We start from the raw sequence: 18,453 nt of genomic DNA on the forward strand, positions 1-18,453 counted from the left end.
GCCGCCCACCACCCCCTTTAGCTTCGCCCCCCGCGTGCCCCGCCTCCAGGGTCTGTGTAGCCCCGCGCCCCTGGGTAACTGTGTGATTTGGGGAAAATTACGTCCCTTCTTGGAGCTTCATTTTCCTTCTCTTCAAAATGAGAAGTCTGAGGCTCCCTTGATTATGATGTTGCGAGGAAAGAACGTGCGTGTACCCGACAGGCGCTCAGTAACGTGCTACCCCTTACTCAGCCCTCTCACACCTCCACCTCCACCCCCGCCTTGTTTCTTCCTGGGCTCAGTCTGGTGCCTTTCACCCCTCAACCTCGCTCACCATCCCTACCAGGCTAAAGACTGCCACTCCTCCCGACATCCACTAACCTCTTCCTCTTGGGAACCACCTATATCCTTGGGTGGATGGATGAGTGATGAGGTCCAGGATAGAAGTCCATTTAGTTTTAGTTCTAGAACCTGAGGTTCTCTGGAAAAGATAAAATATCAGGTAAAAATATCAGGGAAGCACCAAGGTGAAGAACATTGGTTTCGGAGGCTGACAGATCTAAGTTCCAATCCTCGTGCTGCTATTGACCAGCCGTGTGCAGCTGGGGAAATTGCTTGCTTCTCTAAGCATGAATTTCCTCTTAAAATGGTCCAATGGTATTTTACCCCATAAGGTGATTGAGAAAATTATATAGGTTTGCATAGAAAAAGAAAATTTGAAAAGATATGCCCTAAAATATTACTAGTTGAGGACATTATGAATAATTTTTTTTTCCTTTCGGGTAATCTGTATATTTTAAATTTTTTGTAAGGAACATATATTGTGTGATATAATTTAAAATTGAAACAGTATGTATAATCTGGTGGAAGAGACAGGACGAATATGCTGTGAAATACAACTCTGGTATGTCTCAGTCGTCTTTCAACCCACTCTAGTCTGTTTTCTGCCCCACCTACCCAAAGAGTTATTTTAAGGTCAACTACCCAAAGAGTTATTTCAAGGTCAGCCAGGATCGCCTTCTCTTAAAATGAAACTGGCACTTCTCTTGCTTGACTTCTAGGAGCATCTGGCACTCCCTCCCTGAAGCGTCTATTCCCTTGAATTCTGCGACGATCATTTTCCTTGGTGGTCCTCCTTCCTCTCTGACTCCTCCTGGCGGTCCTTTCTGAGCTGTTCTTCCTTTGCATGTATCTTAAATGCTGGAGTCACTGGCAGGTCTCTGCTGGACCCTCTGCTCTCTCTACCTAGGCTTCTCCGACACCTTCACCCAACCCCACAGCTTCCTTTATACCATCAATGTTGGTATTTTCTCTATTAGTTTCCTATTGCTGCTGTAACAAATGACTGCAAATTTGGTGGCTTAAAACAACATACATTTATTCTCTTACAGTTCTGGAAGTCAGAGTCTGAAATGAGTTTCACTGGACTGAAATCAAGATGTCTGCAAGGCCGCACTTCCTCCGGAGGCTCTAGGGGAGCATCCCTTCCTTACCTTTTCCAGTTTTTAGAACTGCATTCCTTACATTCTTTAGCCTGTGACCAGCTTCCTCTGTCTACAGGGGCATCTTGCTTCTGTGTCATATTGCCTTCTTTTCTATGGTCCCATCTTCCTCAGTTATAACCACAATTTGTGATTACATTTAGGGCCTGCCTGCCTAATTTCTCCATCTCAAGATCCTTAAATTAATCACTTCTGCAAAAGTCCTTTTGCTGTATGAGATACCATTTATCAGTTACAGGAATTAGTATCTGAATATCTTTGGGGGCCATTATTGAGCCTATCACATCTTCTAAGTCTCTATCTCCAGCCTGGACCCTTTTCTGGCTTGAGATTTATGTATCCCAACTGCCTATGGGATGGTTTCACGTGGCTATCTCACAGACAGACACCACAAACTCTACATGTCAAAAAATGAATTCACCACCTTGTACCCTGCCCGTGGCCCCAGCTTTTTCTCTGTCTCTGTCTTGGTGGAAGGCATCACCATACACACCCTGGGAGCCAACCTCTCCATCTCCTTCCACCAGCCTCCACTCAATCATTAAGTCTTATCACTGCCTCCTATATGTCTCACAAATGTGGCCACCTTCTCCATCTCCAGGCCAACCCCAGTGCAAGCCACACTATCTCTCACCTGCTTACCAGTCTTTCTGCCCCCTGTCTTGCATATCTAATCTGGTGCTCCCCCACTTAGAACCCTTTAGTGACCCCCATTGCTCTCTGGATGAAAGACAAACTTTTCATATACTTGGTCCTAGACATGATCTCTCACGTTCAAGTTATTTATGCCAGCGATCTGAGCCCCCGCCCCCACACTATTCTTCCTTGGCTCAAAACTCCCTCACCTCCTTTCAGCTGGCCTAATTAGATGTCAACTCCTCCAGGAAGTCTTCCCCAATATCCTTCTAGGGACACCTATTGGACCTGGTATCCCCTGCCACAGCACTTCTCATCGTGGCCTGTAATCAAATCACCTGTTAGCTGGTCTACTTATTTATTTATTGAGCACTTACTTTGTAACAGTCACAGTGCCAATGGCTATATGAGTAATAGCTCACTCAATACTCACTCCATACTCACAATAACTCAATGAGGTAGATAACATTATTCTTCTCATCTCCGTGTTATAGATGGGAAAACTAAAGCTTAAAGAGATTAATGTGTATAAAGTCAGAATGAACAAGTAGTATAACCAACATTCAAACCCAGGTTTTCATGACTCCAAATCCTGTTTGTTTTGTTTTGTTTTGTTTTGTTATTAGTCACTGAACTATGATAACTAACTAGAAAATATGTCTTTTTGTAAATTAAGTAACTATAACTGTTTAATATATTCTTTCCTATAATTAAACTTGTAATTAAAATATGCTACCCACCAGAGGCGGAATGCTGTCATAATGCTGCAGGCTAACAAATGCTTTCCTATTTTATAAAGTAGCTACTTCAGTGTTAAATTCTGTATCAAATGGAAAGACATGTACTACTGACGATGGGCCTTCCTCTGAAGCATAAGTTTTATTTCAAGATTTTGAGAAGAAAATGGAAAAAACAAATGTTAAATAAATTACAGAATGATACAGAAATAAGATAAACCCAGATCTATATCAGTGTAGGTTACAAAATTTTTAGGAGTTTTCAAAGAAAAGATGTGTCTTCTAGGAAATTTCTAGTTGCTTCAAGCTGTTTCCCCTATGTAAACATTCACTTTATTAGAGCTATTTCAAGGGAAGAGTTTGAGACAGACAAATAAAATAGCCGTTTCTAGTTCCCTTTACCAGCCTATACAAATCTGACTCTTTGGAATCCAATTGTTCATACAACAAACATTTATTAAGCAGCTCTAGGTATATTCCTGAGCAGAAACGAGGAGCGGGGAGGCTATGGATTCAAAGGTGGGCAAAACAGGGAGCAGTTTTCAAGGAACTTGTTCTAAAATAATCATAAGATGCAAATTGTAAATACCCTTAAAGAGGTCCAGTGGGAATGAAGGGTGGGGAGGAGAAAAGAGAGCCCTTTCTGAGTCTGGCTCAGGGAAGCTGGGGAGGCTTTGGAGAGGAAGGGGCACCTGCGCAGAGCCCTGAAGGATCTGAGGGAGCTGGGGACAGAATGAGCAAAGACAGGAAAGAAAGACAATACAAAAAAGCCCATTCCCATCAGCATAGAGACATGCTGTATCATCTCTCACAATAAAACAATTCCTCTTGACCTTACTTCTCCCTCCAGCTACTGCCCCATTTCCCTGCTCCCCTTTACAGCAGGAGTCATTGAAAAGTCGCCACTATATTCACAGTATCCAGTTCTTCTCCTTTAATATTTTTCTTTTCAGTAAAATAACCTCTTGCTTTTATTTCAATATTATGTGAACGATTCAATTGCATTGAAATCTTCCCTATGTTTCCAGGTTTAGGGTAATCTTTAAGTCATATGTTGATGTTTGCTATCATGTCATGGCCAAGGTTATGTATATATTGAATCAAAATAGACAGAGGAGGAAAAAATATAAGGATCCCAGTGTTTGATATACCTAATGCAAATTACCTCTTTCAGTGTCATAATTTTCTAAATGGAACCTCTTAAAGGAGCTTATCTTTATTTCTTCATGCAACCACTAGCACAGAATCAGGAGCAACTGCTTCAACGATTGTCCACCAGCATCACTGGATTATCGTGCTTGATTTTTCAGTCACAGGCAAACTACAATCTGTCAAGAGGAGAATCCAGGATGTGAGCGTAGGGAGGGGGAGGTAAACTCAGAGATGCCCTGGAGGCATGCTCCCAGAGCCAATGGGAACAGCAGTAGGAGTTTAGGAGGGAAGCTGATGCTTGGACTCCAATATTCTCTTAAAATTCCCATGATCAGGCTTATGCTCCCACTAGCCACTGAAACTGTTCACATCAAGGTCATCAGTGCCCCCCACCCCATCCCCAGTGAACACAATGATCGGCACTCAGTTCTCCTCACACTTGGCCTCCCAGCAGCTTCGTCTTGCCTTCCTCCATGCTACACTTTCTTCACTTGACCTCCAGGACACCACGCTGTCTTGATTTTCTTCCTTCCTCACTGGTAGCTCCTTCTTGATCTCTTCTGTTGGTTCTTCCTGTTCTTTCTGATTTCTTAACACTGAGGACCCCAGTCCTTGGGCTGCTGCTTTCCTCTCTCTATGCTCACTTCCTGGATGATCTCATCCAGTTCCATGACTTTAAATACCATTTACATCCTGGTGATTCTCAAACTTATAACTCCAGCCTGGACCTTTTCCCTGAACCCCAGACTCCTGTATCCAACTGTCGCCTTGACACTCCCACCCGAAGTCTAATAGGGTGTCTTGAACTAACATGTCCGAAGCCGAACTCCTGATTTTCCTCTTCAAACCTCCTCCCCCACATCAGGAAATCTGTTGGCTCTACACCCAAAATAGATCCAGAATATACCACTCCTCATTACCTCACCTCTATCAGCCCGATCTAAGCCACCATTACGTCTTACCTGGAGTACTTCGGGAACCTTCTAATCGGTCTCCCTGCTTTCACCCTTGGTCCTCTACCACCTATTCTCAACAGAGCGACAAGTGATCCTTTAAAATATTATGTCAAATCATGCAATTTAACTTCTCAAAACCCTCCAATGACTCCTCATTTCACTCAAACAAAAGCTGATCCTTGCATGGCCTGCAAGCCTTTACATAATCTGTTTCCCTCTGACCTTATCTACTTTCACTCTTCCCCTTGCTCCCGGCCTCTGCTGCAATCACATTGACTTCTATTCCTCGAATTCACGCTCCTGCCTCAGGACCTTTGCACTGGCTGCTACCCTGCCTAGAATGCTCTTCCCCCAATATCAACGTGGCCAACTTTCTCACTTCTTTTCAAGTCTTAGCTCAACTGCCACCACCTTAATGATGCTTATCCTGATCATCCCATTTAAAATTGCAATCACCTGCCCCTCTCCCACGTTCTCAGTCACCCTGACTCTGCTCTATTTCCCCCCCTATCTAGCACTTGTATCTTTTAATGCACTGCTTTTCTTTTTTGTCTACTGTTTATTGTTCACTCCCTCTATTAGAATGTAAGTTCTATGTGAGCAGGGGCTTCTTTGTCCTGATTAGGGCTTTGTGAGAAACCAGGTTAAGTGCCCAGACTTTGGAGCTAGACTGCCTGTGTTTGAATCCTGGCTTTGCTATCTACCTTGGACAAATAACTTAATCTCTGTGGTCCTCAGTTTTCTTGTCTGTAAAATGGGGGAGTAATGGTAACTCCCTCATAGGGTTATAGAAATGGTTAAATAAGGTGATAGATGCAAATGAGTAAGCAATAGTGCCTGGCGCATGGCATGTCTCAGCTCAATAAGTGTTAGTTATTATCCCCACAGCTCGTCCATAACAGGCATGCAATAAATATTTGCTGGATCAAGTAGGTGTTATTACCTCCATTTTCTGATGGCCAAAGTTACATGACCAGTGAGTGGCAGGGGCAGAATTAGAATCCAGGTTTATCTGATGTCCAAACCCCTGCTTCTTCCACCGTTCCATGACCTGCTCTCTGGAGGTGGAGTGTAGGCTCACATGGGGACTTCACGTGTCATGTCATGGGGCAAGATGAGACCAGGAGAAGTGAAAATGAGGATCACTAAGGGAAAATAGATGCAAACAAGGCCTCCTCCTCACCCTTAGGATCAAGTCCATGCCCCTTCCCGACCCAGCCCCATCTGCCTCTTCAATTCTTTCTCTTGGGAGAAGTTCCTTGTCTGGTTACTGAGGCTACCAGACTGCCACCTCTCTGCTCAGGCACAGGCTGTTCCTTCTGCCTTCATTACTCTCCCAGCTCCTTTATCTGGCCATCTCTTGTTCATCCTCATGACTCAGATGTCACAGATGCATGAGACGGCTTGGGGCTTCCCATAGGCCCCTGTGCTTCCCCATCATGTTTCACTTCATTTTCCTGTTCTTCCCTCACTCTGTGAGTGTGTACGAAGACCCACTCCAAACCTTCGCTAGACTGTGAGCTCCATGATCCTACAGCCTCAATTTGTGCAAGATGTTTCTTATCCAAGTGTCCCACAAGGTACTGGAAGGTACCCAAGAGGCAAAGGCAGCTACTCTCCAGGGCCAAATGGTCTTCATTTGCATATCCTGGGTTCAAGCCACAAGCAGAGACTAATCTTAGAATCTCAATTCTTACGTTCCTTTGAGAGAGAGCTGAATTGTCCCAACCTGCATCAGAAGCTCACAGGCTCCATGTTACAGGATTGTGAATCATAGTCTACATCATGGCGCCCCCTAGAGTTCGGTAGTGCACAGGTGGAAGGCTGGGCAGAGCAGCCCTGAGAGCTCCCTAGGGTGAGCCAGGTTTCTTGTGAGCTGTGGGGGTGCACCAACACCCAATGGGTATAAGCACAGCTGTGAGGACCTACCCCTGTGCACCCAGGGGCAATTTTCAGAGACAGGTGTGAACTGATCAGATATACAAAGGTCTATAGCAGTCATCAGATTCCCAAAGGGTCCACAAACCCAAAAAAGGTTGAAAACTCCTAAAGAGATATTTGGAGACCACATAAAAATATTCATTTTAAAAGGGTATATATGTGGGTCCATTTGCACAGCCAATCACTACCGTTGTTCTTGAGGAGACCTGAGATGGGGTGGGTCTCCCGTGACGTGAAATAATAATGGAAAGATAACAACGATCAGACTTACTCCATGTAGGTACTCTTCTAAGCCCATTACATAAAATAACTCAGAGAATACTTTCAAAGGTAGGTACTATTATATTCCTCATTTTATAGAATAGAAAACTAAGACAGGGAACAGTAAGGAACTTGCCCAAAGTTACCAGTAAGCAAGTGATGGAACCAGGAGACAAACGCAGGATTTTGGCTGTGAACAGGTACCCAATGCCTGGCTTCTGTTTCCCTCAGCCTAGGTGAAAGCAAACCCAAGCCGGGGCAGAATACTGAAAAGTTCAAGCTTGTCTTCACTGACTTATTCTAGGGTCCTCCAACCCTCTGCCCCTGCTCCAGCCAGGAGAGGCCTGCAGCACCTTTGGCTGAGGCTCATCTAGACAACCTCAAGTGGAGGATGTCATGGGTGGTCCTAAGTCTTTTCTTAAGCTTAATGGGGACAAGCTTTGGAGACAGGTCTGGCTTTCCGTGCTGGCCATACTCCTTTTTGGCTTCGGCAAGCCTCAGTTTCCCCATATGGAAAATGGAGATAATAATGCCCGGCTCATGGAGCTATTGTGTGGACTAAAGGAAGCATGTTCATAAAGTACATGACACTGTAAGCACTCAGAAAGGCGACTGATGTTATTATTTGTCTTTGATTGAAGACAAAAAAAAAATCAAGGTGTTGTCAGGGCTGTGTTCCTTCAAAGGGAAGAATCTGTTTCCCTGACTTTTTTTTTTTAATTTATTTTTACTTTTTAAATGCCAGTTTATTTATTTATTTTTCAAATTATATATACAAATTTTTTTTAACATTTTATTTTTTTATTTTTCTCCTCCCCACTCCCCTCTGGTAACCACTAGTCCATTGTCAATATCCATGAGTCTCTGTTTGTTTGTCCTGTTCATTTGTTGCTTTTAGGTTTGTATCCCACATATGTGATATCACGTGATTTTCAACCTTTTCTGTCTGGCTTATTTCGCTTAGTATGATTATTTCAAGGTCCACCCATGTTGTTGCAAATGGCGGTATTTTGTCTCTTCTTATGAAGTTAGTTGTGCCTCCCCTTCCGAGAATGAGCCCCGGTCTCCCGCGTGACAGGCGGGATACTCACCACTATAATAACCAGGAATTGCACTCTGCCTTTCTAACTTCAAGAAGCTGCCTGCATTCCTGGCTCGTGGCCCACTTCCTCCATCTTCAAAGCCAGCAGTGTAGCACCTTGAAATCCCCCACTGGCACTGATTCTCCTTCCTCTTTCACTTGTAAGGACCATCGTGACTACGTGGGGCTCACCTGGATAATCCAGACTCATCTCCCCATCTCAAGGTCAACTGATCAGCAGCCTTAATTCCATCTGCTATCTTAATTTCCCCTTGTCATGTACTCACAGGCTCTGGGAATTACAACATGGACATCTTCGGGGGGCCATTCCTCTGCCTCCCACAGTGAGTAAGTAAGAAAACGCTGTTGTTGGGCAGTGACATACTGAGACTGAGCTATGGGCATACCTGTGCTCAAAAACCTAGCATGGCTCCCCACTGCCTCCAAGATAAGGGTCAGACCTCTCAGGCTGGCAGGCAAGGCCTTTCATGAACTGGCCTCTATGCCTCTTCTGAACAGGTACTTTCTGGCCTCCTTTCCTCTGCTCTACCTAAAAGGCTTTTTCTTCCATTTATGATCTTTGAAGTCCTTCCATTCATCATGGCCAAGTTCTAATGTCATCACTTCCATGAAAACTTTTCAGAATCCCCAGAACAACCCTCCCTCCTCTGGCATATTGTAGAATGTCTTACCTGGAGTTATTTACATACATCCTGGTTTCTGTTTGTCCCCATTTGACTGTGGGAAGTTGAAGCACAGGGACTGCTATCGCAATGGTCTGTGGTTCTCACACTTGAGAATGACACAGTTTCACCTGGAGGGCTTGTTAAAACACAGGCCACTGGGCCCAACATCCAGCATTTCAGATTCTGTAGATTTGCAGTAGGACCTGGTAATCTGCATTTCTAACAAGTACCCACGTGATCCTGATGCTGCTGGTCCAGGGAACACACTTTGAGGCACAGAAGCTGAGCTGCTGGCGTGAGGCTTGACTTGAGCTCGAGTCTCAGCTGTGCCTCTCACTGCATGGCTTTGGATACATCCTTTGCCCTTTCTGAGCTGCTTTCTCATCTCTAAAAGGATTCATCCCCTTCCCCCCTTGGGGTTGACATAAGGAGTAACAGAGTTGGACAGTGCTGTGCATCTTGATGGTGCCAAATAAATGGCACCTCTTCCTGTGTTTTGACTTCCTCATGGGTTCTCAAAAACTCGTGAATTGGTTTTAGGGAAAACTACTGACTTAGATCCTGATGAAAAATGCTGGCAAAATGAGAACTAAAATAGCCAAACTGAGGATGTCTGGGTCAAAGGAATGCTAATTACCTTCACACTGATGAGAATTGTCGTTCTATGCCTCGTGACCACACAGTACAATAACAATCATGTGTATCATCACAATGGATAGCAGATCAACTATGCTGCCAGTTGGTGGTTATTTATTCAACAAATACTTCCCCAGCATCTCCAAAGAGCTGGCCTGGTGCTGACTGGCTTGCCTCAGGGGATGATGCGCTCCCTGGAGAATTAGACTCTGGCTGGGACACTGCCTTCAGACTTTGAGACCTTTTCCTTTAGAACACTACACATACACACACACATGCACACACACACACGCACACAAGTCATGCTTTCTTTGCTGCTCCTGGAGCAAGGTGTCTTTTTACAACTTGCATTGGCAGGACATAAGTCATACTCTTAGGGGCAAAAGGTTATGTCTTTGTTTCCCCAGCATATTGTACACAAAAAGAAAAGTCCAAGGTCAGAATGGAACTCCCATAATGCCAATTAGGAGGCTGGGCTACATGGTGGTTAAGATCACAAGCCTTGGAGTTGGGCTGACCAGACTCCAGGCCCGTTCCATCACTAGGGCTGGGATTAGGCAGAGGCAGGTGAGGCTCCTCTCTTGCCTCACCCTACTGCCTCACTCTAGTCATGGCCCTGTCCACCACTTCTAGTTGTGTGACCTTAGAAAAGTAACTTCACCCCTCTGTGCCTCACCAAGAATAGTAATACCTAGTCAATAAGGTTTTGAAGAGATTAAATAAAATAAAATAAAACCTGGTCCTTAACCGTTATCAGTTTCAGCACTTGTCAGAGTGGCCACCAGAGGGCAGTGGTCAGCATGCTGGAAAATAACTTGCCTGGTGATCAGTGATCCCTTTGAAGGAATACACACATGTGCACACAAGTATGCAAGGGTGTGTGGTCTGATTGGGTCGACACGGCCACCAGCCAACAGAAACCCTTAGGACCTTGCTGGTCACTCTCCGCTGTGGTCACTTGAGAATTGTCACAAGGCTGAGGCCAGTGAATTGGGATTTACCGGGACACTCTATTCTACATACTCTAACCATTAAGCCACCCGGCTTTTTCCAGAGTGGTTCCTTCTGCTGCTGTGCAGCTTTCTCCTCTCTTTCCTTTGGTAGATGTCTCCTTCGAGTCCATCCCGAGAGTGACCTCTCTGAGTGAGTCCAAAGTGACCTCTCTGAGTTCATTCTTCCATAGATGACGTCCATCTGGGTTCCCAAAGCATTCTATTCTTTCCTCAAGGGTGGCATTTATAACATGTTATGAAATTACTATTTATGTTCAGTTAAACTGTGCAGAACAGGGCAAATTTCCCCAAGTTGCTGGGGGGAGACCAAGCCTTACACTGAGAGAAGAAGAGGGTCCTTTGGTGCAGAGTGTAGAAAGAATTCAACACTCACACCAATGTTAGAGTCAAAGGAAAGTTTATTTATTAGAAAAGGGGCCACATTCCACAGAGTGTGGTCTCTCTGAGGCAGAGAGTGAGAGGGACCAAGAGAGACGTGGAAAGGCAGTGAGTAGGGGGCTGAGTGTTCAGGGAATTCAGTTTATAAATCATTCTTTAGTCCTCATTTCCTTTGATATGGATATGAGTGAGTAAGGGGAAGGAGAAGAGTATGTAGCAGCTAAAAGCTCATTGACTGGCAGTTTCCAGCCTTTAATCCTTAGGTTTCCCATGGGGAATGACAGTTCCTGTTTTCCCTTCACAAGTATAGGAAATGGGTTGTCAGTGATCCCAGTAGAAATCTTCCTTTGTTCTGAAGGTGTCCTCCTGGCCTGGCTGCAGAGTTGATCAGCATATTGCAGTTTCTGAATGTGGCTTGATTAACACTTTTAATTCTCTTGCCTCTTCCCTATATTAAAACTAGAGGTTAAGAGTAGGGACTCTTGGGGACCCCGAGCCTGGGCTCTGTCACTTACTTATAACCGTATACACATTACCTAACCTCTCTGATTCCGTTTCCTTATTTGTAAACATGGGGCTAATAACGATATCCAGCTCATAGGGTTATTCTGAAAACTAAATGACATTATGCTTGCAAGTCCCTGGTTTGTTGAAAAAATGAATGAGTAATTGAGCGAATGCCTATTGAACCCACTGAGCTGTAAGCTCCTTGGGGGTAGGAACAGTTTTCTTTTCTTTTTACATTTTGTGATGCCTGAATCCCAGTGTGGGCACATGGTTAGTGCAGTTTTCAAAATAGGGTGCCTGTGAACAGCAGCCTCGGCATTACCTTGGAGCTTGTCAGAAATGCTCATTTACAGGTTCCATCCCTGACCTACAGAATCAGAAATTCTAGGGATGGGGCCCAGCAATCTAGGCTTCAACAAGCCCTCAAGGTGATTCTGATGAATGCTGAAGTTTGAGATCCACCTCAGCTTAGAACAAAGCCTCTAAAATATTTGTTTAAATTCATGTACAAATCTGTAAAATATGTAATTTGAATTAGTATAGGCTGTAAGCTTCCCAGAGGCAACAGGGGCCCTGGTTTCCCCAGTGCCAACAAGATGCATGGAACATAGTAGGTGCTCAAAAATGTAAAACAAGTGAGTGAGGATCCCTTTGCATTCTTTTTGTGGTTCTAAGTCTCTTAAACTTTCCAAACTTCACTTTTATTACCTGTTCACTGTCCCAGGATTGATGGAACGGTCAAGAGGCAAATGAAATATATGAATCTACATAACAAAGTAGTATTGTCACACTGCTGAACCCTGAGAGGAACTCTACTTTAAAAACCCCAAAGATGTCTGGTCTTCTATCCCTGATGTAATCTAGAACTTTAGGTACCTCAAGAGTTGTGCTGCAGACACACACCTGCCAGGCCTTGTCCATCTGTGGGAAGAGGAAGCCAACTCTTAAAGCACGTTGATAGCCTTGACAAGGAAGGAGCAGTAGTTATGAGCCCACGCTGGCAAAGGGTAGATGCTCAACAAATGTCTGATAAATAAATGCCCCATTTATTTATGACCAGGAGAGCATAGTGGTTAATTGCATGGGTTTAGGGCAGTCAGATCTGGTCTTTTTCTCCACCTTGCTTTATTGCTTTGTCTCAGATCACCAGGATGATGTTGATCTGTAGGAGTGATAGTAGGTGTCCTTATTTTGTTTCTAAGGTTTTACTATTAAGTATGGTATTTGCTGTAGTATAGTCATTCCTGTGCATTCTCATTTTTCCGTCAGGTCCTAAAAATCGTAAATGAGTTTTGAATTTTTCAAGCGTTTTTCCTGTATCTATGGAGATGGTCACATGGGTTTTTCTTTTAATTCGTAAATGTGGGATTTCATAGGTTGCTTTCTTTCCATTTTTGAGGGCAAGAATCTGTGTTATGCACTGGTGTCATAACAGCACTGGCACTTAATCGGCACTCAAATATTTGCTGAATTAACAAATGAGGAACAGACTCCTGGGCAACCTTCCAAAAAGTAGCTTTCCTATCTCTCATTCTGCACACGAGCAAAGCTTGGCATTTTGCAGGAAATGTCCAGATATTGTGCATGTATTCTTGAGATCAATCCAACTTGGTTGTCATTTTTTTATTTCGCAAGGGTACATTTAATTGGCTAATTTTTGTTTAGGATTTGTATCTCTGCATTTAAGAGAATTACTCTGTAATTTTGTTTTCTGTATTGTCCTTGTCTGGTTTGGGAATCATGGTTATTCTAAACTCATAAAATAAGTTAAGTGACTTTCCTTTGTTTTTCATTCTCTGAAAAATATTTAAGTTCAAGATTTAGTTTTTGTTTTGTTTTGTTTTTTAGTTTGCTCTCCAGGGCCCCTCCAAAGCCTTTGTGGGGAGCCAAGTCCTGGAGATATATATATATGTGTGTGTGTGTGTACATATATATATATATATATGCATTTTATTTTATTATTAGTTTCAAGTATACAGTACATTGGTTAGACATTTATATAGTTTAAGAAAAGATCTCCCTGATTACTCTATCTTCCCTCTGGCTCTACACATAGGCATTACCTTACTGCTGACTACAATCCCTATGCCATGCTCCCTATCCCCGTGACCATCTACCAACTACTAATTTATACTTCTTTAACCCTTTACCGCTTTCTCCCAGCCCCCCTCAGGCCCCTCCCCTCTGGCTATCACGATTATCCTCAAAATATATTTGTGAGTCTGTTTTCGATTAGTTTGTTCTTTTTGTTCCTCAGATTCTGCATATAAGTGAAATCATATGGTATTTATCTTTGATTTATTTTGCTCAGAGTAATAACTTCTAGGTCTATTCATGTCATTGCAAATGGTAGGATTTCATTTTTTTTTATGGCTAAGTAATATTCCATTGTATATATGAATCATAATAACTTCTTTATCTAGTCATATGTTGATGGGCATTTAAGTTGCTTCCATATCTTGGCTATTGTAAATAGTACTGCCGTGAACATAGGGATGCATAGATCTTTATGAATTATCGTTTTGTTTCTCTTTGGATAAATACTCAGAAGTGCAATTGCTGGGTCAAAAGGTAGATCCATTTGTAATTTTTTGAGAAACTTCCAGACCGTTTTCCATAGCAGCTGTACCAATTTGCAATCCCACCGACCGTGTGTGAGGGTTCCCTTTTCTCCACATCTTCGCCAACACTTCTTGTTCTTTGATTTACTGATGACAGCCATTCTGACAAGTGTGAGGTGATATCTCATTGTGGTTTTAATTTGCATCGCTAATGATTAATGACTTCGAACATCTTTTCATATGTCTATTGGCCATCTGTATTTCCTCTTTTGGAAAAATATCTATTCGGGTCTTCTGCCCATTTTTTAATTGGATTGTTTGTTTTTTTGTTGCTGAGTATATGAGTTCTTCATATATTTTTGGATATTAACTGCTTATCAGATGCATCACAAGTGAATATCTTCTCCCATTCAGTATGTTGTCTTTTTGCTTTGTTGATGGTTTCTTTTGCTGTGTAAAACTTTTTAGTTTAATGTAGTCCAATTTATTTTTTCTTGTTTCCCTTGCCCAAGGAGATATATCCAAAAAGAAGTTACTAGTAACAATATTAGAGAGATTACTGCCTATGTTTTCTTCTGGAAATTTTATGGTTTCAGATCTTATATTTTAAGTCTTTAATCCATTTTGAGTCTATTCTTGTATATGGTGTAAGGAGGTGGTCCAGTTTCATTTTTTTGCATGTATCTGTCCAACTTTCCCAACACCACCATTTATTGAAGAAACTGTCAAAAATTTAGTTTAAATAAAACTTGCCTTTAAATCCATCTGGCTCTGGCATCATTTGGAGTAACTCTTGAATGCCAGTTCGAGTTAATGATTTCTCCTTCTTTTTGAGTAAATTTATTATTTTCTTTAAAAATTGTCCTTTTCACATACACTTTTAGCTCTGCATCTCATTGGCTGCATTACCTGGGAACTTTTTTAAAAAACAAATTTATTGACGTGTATCTTACATTATATAAAACTCATCCTTTTAGATGTACAGTGTAATGATTTCTAAAAATTTTATCAGGTGACTACAACCATTACCAGTCTTAGAACATTTCCGTGGCCCCAATAAGATCCCCTTTGTAGAGTAATAGCTTTATTGAGATATAATCCATATACCATATAATTCAGCTACTTAAAGTATATAATTCAGTGGTTTTTAGGATATTCATAGAGTTGAATGACCAGCACATTGATTTTAGAATATTTTCATCACCCCTTCCCAATAAAACCCTGTTCCTGTTAGCAGCCACTCCTCCAAAGCTTTAAACAACTACTAATCTATTTTCGGTCTCTATGGATTTGCCTATTTTAGATGTTTCATATAAATGAAATATGTGGCCATTTGTGCCTGGCTTCTTTCACATAATACGTTTTCAAGGCTCGTCCATGTTATAGCATGTATCAGTAATTTGTCTTTTTATTGCTAAATATTCCATTGTATGGATATACTATATTTTATTCATCCATTCAACAATTGATAGACATTTGGGTAGTTTCACTCTTGGGCTATTGTGAATAATGCTGCTGTGAACATTTGTGTACAAGTTTTTACGTGGACATATATTTTCATTTCTCTTGGGTATATACCTAAGGGTGGATCTACTTGAGTTGCATAATGGTTCTAGGTTTAACCTAAGGAACTGCCAAACTTTTCTCCAAAGGCTATACTATTTCACATTCCCATTAGCAGAGTATAAGCATTCTAATTTCTCCGCATCCTAGCCAGCACTTGGCATTATGTCTTTTTATTGCCATCGCAGAAGGTAGGAGGTGGTATCTTGTAGTTTTGACCTGCATTTCCCTGATGGGTGGCCAATCATGTTGAGAACCTTTTTATGAGCTTATTGGCCACTTGTATATCTTATTTGGAGAAATGTCTGTTCATATCTTTTGTCCATTTTTTAATTGCTATATTTTTACTACTAAGTTGTAAGAGTTTTATATTCCGGCTACAAGTCCCTAGCTAGATGATTTACAAATATTTCTTCCCCCTTCTGTAGGTTATCTTTTCACTTTCTTGATGTCATCCTTTGTAACAAAAAAAAATTTTAATTTTGATGAAGTCCAATTTATGTTTGTTTTGTTGCTTATGCTTCTGGTGTTATATCTAACAAACCATTGCCTAATCCAAGGTAATAAAGATTTATGCCTATGCTTTCTTCTAAGAGTTTTGTGGTTTTAATGGTTATATTTAGATCTTTGATTCACTTTGTATATGGTATTGTGTTAGGGGTCCAACTTCATTCTTTTGTATATGGATATCCAATTGTCCCAGAACTATTTGCTGAAAAAACTTTCTTTGAATTGTCTTAGCAACCTTATAAAAAATCAATTGACTGTAAATATGAGGGCTCATTTCTAGACGCTCTATTCCATTGATGTGTCTATCTTCATGCTTGTCTTGACTAGTTTGGTAATAAGTATTGAAACTGAAAGTGCGAGTCCTCAAATTTTGATTTTTCTTTTTTGAGATTGTTTCGGCTATTCTGGGTCTCTTGGATTTTCACATGAATTTTAGAATCAGCTTGTCAGTTTCTGCAAAGGAGCCAGCTAGAATTCTGATGGAGACTGCATTGAATCTGTACATCAGTTTGGAGAACACGGCTGGCTATCTTAAATCTATTAAGTCTTTCAATCCATGGACACGAGGTGTGTTTTCATTTATTTCAGTATTCTGTCATTTCTTTCAACAATGCTTTGTAGTTTTCAGAATGTAAGGCATGGTGATAGGCCAGTGTGGGAGAAAGAGGCTGTTTCTGGAGAGAAATCAGCCAGTTGGTCAGCTGTCCCCACACCTGTCCTGGGAGGACCAGATCCTTCTCCCTGGTAATAACCTTCGGAAAGCACAACAGAGACAAGGTACCCAGAGTTGTTGTTTTAATGCCCAATTATCACAACACAAGGAGGTTTATGTGGTGCTCATCAAGGTTGGACCCAGGAGAAACCAGGCAGGAGGTAAGTGACCTGTAGAGTCTAGGTTCCCTTGGGCTCCCTTACCCGAGAGACACATGTGCCACATACAAGGCTTCTTCACTAAGGAGCCAGCAGGCTGGCTGGGCTTCTGGTCAGTGAGGGTCCTCATGAGAGAAAAGGGTCCCAGGATGATGTGGGGACCTTGGGACACAGTGATGAGAACCAGAAAGCTGCTTGCAAACAACCCCCAAAGGCCTTCACTTCAAATGCTGTAAGCCACACAACTCGGACACAAGGATATCCAAACTCTTTCACTAAAAACTCTAAACGCTGTGCAGAACTGATGCTGAAAACACTTGGAGAGAGAAAAGAAAGCCAAAACCAACCTAGAGCCAGCTTTACAAGCTTCACCGTCGCCCCCTTCTTCCCTGCAGCCATGCTAGTCAGATTAGCCCTGCAGTGGAGAAGGGAACTCACTCCGGTCTAGCTAACACTTTCAACAGGAGGGACACAGGAGCATGTCCCTGGCTTTAAGAAATCTCTTAAAATCTGCAACACTACTCAACAATTTAACGCTACTGGGTTCCCTGGAGCACCCCCCACCCCATCACCTTTGATGCCTCTGGGGACACGGATGACCTGCAGGCTGCTGGTGGGGCTGGGGAATTTGCTGGCAGAATGTGCCTCAGAAACTGGCTTTTCTTCTGCCCTAGTTTTAAAGTTTATCTGGCCTCTAAAAGAAATACTCCTCAAAAGACCTTCTTAAGGCATCTGATGGAACTTGGGAGGTTTCAAGTGTCACTGGCAAGAAAGAGTCTCAAATGTGTATCCCACCCAGAGCCTGAGGCTTGGCTTGGGTTGGTTCAGCCCCCGGGCCGGGTAGGGTGTGGCATGGACAGCACAGAAGCGGGCAAGGGCAGCTACTCAGGACACAGGTCGTGGGCCCAAGGGGCGACCCTCTGTCCAACCCCACGGCTGGGAATTTGGAGAATGAGCTTGAATTCTGGCCAGACTTTACCAATAAATTCATTCCCAGTGGGTCCTGCAAGCCCCTTCTTTCTTTTCTCTGATTTAATTCTAGAAGACTCTAGAACAGAGCCCGAAGCATAGAAGTCAAACATCTCTGTCCTGAGAGACAGGTGAGTGGCCCCACGGCAGCCTAGCAGAGACCTTGGAACAGCAACACCATCTCCAGCCCCACAGGCCTCAAACCAGGGTCCAGGCAGCACCCCTTCTCCCGCCCTAGGGCCCTGCTGGGCTTCCAAACCACGTGGAGCTGCAGAGGGTAAGCCAAAGGCATTTCTGTGAAGCATACAAAATGAGCCCTGTTTGTAGGGCTGGGGACCTGTGACCCGCTGACCATCCTGAGAGAGCAAATGACAAGGCACGACAGACTCTAGCTAGACATTAGCTCACATCAGACTCCATCTCCAAAGAAGCCCACCTCCCAAACTTCAGATCCCAACAGAACAACTCAAGAGCAATCCCAAAAGGCCAAATTCATGTTTTAAATGAACTTAATG

Source organism: Pteropus medius, unplaced genomic scaffold (genome assembly GCF_902729225.1).
Source record: "Pteropus medius unplaced genomic scaffold, Ma_sr-lr_union100, whole genome shotgun sequence".
Taxonomy (NCBI): Eukaryota; Metazoa; Chordata; class Mammalia; order Chiroptera; family Pteropodidae; genus Pteropus; species Pteropus medius.